Source organism: Miscanthus floridulus, chromosome 17 (assembly GCF_019320115.1).
Source record: "Miscanthus floridulus cultivar M001 chromosome 17, ASM1932011v1, whole genome shotgun sequence".
Lineage (NCBI taxonomy): Eukaryota > Viridiplantae > Streptophyta > Magnoliopsida > Poales > Poaceae > Miscanthus > Miscanthus floridulus.
The window spans coordinates 47521500-47525077 of record NC_089596.1 but is presented as its reverse complement, the minus strand read 5'-3'; the positions used below and the strand labels follow the sequence as shown (position 1 = coordinate 47525077).

The following is a 3578-nucleotide window of genomic DNA, read 5'->3' as shown; positions in this document are numbered from 1 at the left end:
AGATAATGGATTTGAGCTCAAGCCAGCTCTCATCAACATGGTGCAAGCAAGCTAGTTTTGTGGAAAGGCACATGAAGATGAGAGTGCTCATCTCTAACACTTTCTAGAGATCTACAGCACTTTCACTATCAAAGGAGTGACCAGAGACGCCATATTACTCTGCCTTTTCCCATTCTCACTCTTGGGGAAGGCGAAGCAATGGTTCTATGCCAATAAAGATAGAAATACTACATGGGATAACTGCTCCACTGCCTTCCTAGCAAAGTTCTGTCCTACAGGCAAGACTAATGCTCTGCGTAGGAGAATTTCAAGTTTTTAGTAGCAACATGATGAATCTGTCCCTGAGGCATGGGAACATTTTGAAGACTACATATCAGAATGCCCTCATCATGGGATGGAGAATTGGCTACTCATGCAAATTTTCTACTATGGGTTGACCAATAGTACCTGTGAGACTATGGATGCTACTGCTAGAGGTGCATTATTGTCACTCACACTCCCAGCTGAGATAGCTCTTATGGAGAAGATGGCCTCCAACCAAGGTTGGAATGAAGAATGAGTTTAGACCCACAAGAGAGATGGAGGTATGCCTCAACTCAAGGAGATAGGCATGCTGTCTGCCAAGATGGACCTACTCATGAAGAAGCTCGAAGACTGAGCCAACGAGAAGCAAGAAGTCATGCACATTCATGATTCTCGCATGACATGTGAAGAGTGTGGAAACACTAGGCATTTAGGGAACAGTTGCCCTGAAATTCATGAGATTGTGAACTTCATCAACAATAACTACTATCATCCTCAACAGAATCAAGGATGGAACCAGCAACAGAGGCTAAACTACCAAGGTAACTATCAAGGTAATAATTATAGTAGTTTCAATCAACCACCCTTGAGAGAATTAATTGTTGGTCAATCCAAACTTATGGAGGGATTATCTAGAAAGGTAGCTACCAATGATAAAATTCTAGAAAACATAAGTAATAGAATGGATAGCTTTGCTTCTGCCATTAAAAACCCGCGTAGCTTTAATAAAATGATAGAATCACAAATAGCTCAGCTGGCGACTGTTGTTCCTCCGTCCGACAAAGGTAAGATTCTAGGGCAACCGAAAGATCTAGAAACTACAAATCTTATCGATATTCACAATGTAGCTTGCTACTACACGGAGACATCGACGGGAAGGTGGATAGATTATTCCCTACCCGACAAGAAGGGCGACTCAGGGAGACCTATCATCCCCATAGCCATTGGACCTCACATCTTCCAAGAAGTTGTTTGTGACTTCGGAGCAAGTGTGAACATCATGCCTAAGGTAATCTATGAGAAGATTTTAGTGGATCTTTTGTGGTACACAAATATGCATTTGTAGCTTGCAGATTAGTCACTCTGCTACCCCAAGAGAGTTCTTGAAGATGCCATTGTTCGAGTGGAACAATCATACATTCCCGCAGACTTTGTGGTTTTAGAAACAGGTGGAGATGTAAGGGCACCCATCATCTTGGGCTAACCTTTCCTGAGCACCGCAAAGGCCATCATCTACGTGGACACTGCCAAGATCTGCTTCACAATCAAGGATAGAAAGGAGAAGTTTTCTTTCAAAAACTACATCTTGCAATCTCCTGGACATCCACAAACGCCATACTAGCCCAAAGGTACAACAATAACCAAGAAGAAGAACCAGAGAAGGAGGAAGAACAAGACCAAGTAGCCACAAGAAGAAGCAGTCAACATGATCAACGCACTTCGAATTGATTACGACCACCTCCTCGCTTCGCCATTCCTTGCTAAGAAGGATGATCCTAGCATACCGACGATTGAGTGTACCATTGGGCAAATAATCTTCCACAACACCTTCTGCGACATTGGATCGAGTGTCAACATAATGTCCAAGGTAACATATGAGTATTTTTTTGGTAACAAACCTTTGTTCCCTACATATATGCAATTGCAGATGGCGGATCAATCAATCCAATTTCCGGAGGGAATAGCAAAAGATGTCATGGTAAGAATACATGATCACTTTGCACCTGCCAACTTCATGGTTCTGGACATAGGAGGAGAAGAAGATGAAACACCCATCATCATAGGAAGACCATTCCTCAACACCACCAACACGATTATCTACGTCAGATCTGGACAAGTCCACTTCCAATTTCCTAGAAAAAAGGTACCCTATTATTTTAATTGTTATACTACTTATGAACAGCCAAAGAAGACCTGCTCTAGGAGGAGACATTGATCATCTCGATGTCAAAAGAACCAACCCCTATGGAATGAATGGGAAGATGAAGAACCTAAAGAGCCTATAAAAGATCAACCTACTCCACCAAAGACAAGTCCACTATCCAGGCAGGTGTGGAAAGAAAAGGTGACATCATCATCAGAGTCACCATCACAAGATGTGCAGCCATCTGGGTCTCCACCGCTGAGACCGGATGATGCACCCAAGGAATGAAGGACTTCTCTCTAGTCAAGTCATGTCCGGAGGACTTAAAAATCCAAACCCTTACCTTGAGGCAACATCGGTAGTTATCCATATTTACTTTCTAGCGTTGCATGAATTGTTCTTTTTATTTTAGCATATTTACTTTTCTGCATTACCATTGCATTAATAAAAGAAAGATAAAAAGCCCCATGTGAATAGATCTACGGTGTAAATACCTATAGGAATAGTTACTATGGAGGCATAAAAAAATTTAAAATACCATACATACATATTTTCTGTTTTGCATATCATAAATAAGAAAAATAAAAAATATTAAATAAACATCCCGCTAAAATCCTGCCAATAGAAAATCTATCTAAACCCACAAGAACAAATCTCCAAATATTTTACCGCTAACCCCTTATCCTAATCCATGCGATGAGTTTTTGTGTTCTTGTTGGAGTATTTTATAGGATGATACATATGATCAAGGGAAGGTTCACTTGGCTATAGTCATCTCACTCCACCCATGGACAAGGACATACGCTGGCAAACCCACTCTGAGAAAGATCACTCAACATTCAACAAATCAACCACGACAACATCCAGCTTGGGGGAGGAGCATCCCCATGTATCTAGCTAAGTATTTCTTTTCTTTAGTTTTACTATTTTTGAGTTTGCTTTATATTAGCTAAATAAATAAAAAGATGCATAACAAACTAAACCAAAATAAAAATTTGTCTTAGCTAGTTATATATATATATATATATATATATATATATATATATATATATATATATATATATATATATATATATATATATATATATATATATATATATATATATATATATATATTAGTAAGGTGTGATCTTAAAACTTGAAAACAAAATAAAAAGTGTGTGTTTAGTTTTCTATTTTTAAGAGCTCAATAAATAAAACACTCTGAGATAATCTCTTGCAATGAAAATGATGAATAGTTGCTATGTTGTAATTCCTTTTAAGTACCCAGTAGGTTTGTCGTGCTCTTAAAATCAAGATCACATACATACCACCCACATATGTACTATTCCCACACTAGGGGTAGGCGCAAAAACATGACATTCCATCTAGATCCACCCAAAAATGTTTACTCCTACACTAGGAGAACACA

General features: G+C 39.0%; 1 non-coding gene across 1 annotated transcript; it reads right to left on the bottom strand.

The window, feature by feature from the left end:
• Window positions 1-287: 287 nt before the first annotated feature.
• On the bottom strand, window positions 288-396 carry LOC136519144 (small nucleolar RNA R71). The gene has a single exon (XR_010774706.1). It is a non-coding gene; the product is annotated as a small nucleolar RNA R71 (small nucleolar RNA).
• Window positions 397-3578: the final 3182 nt, after the last annotated feature.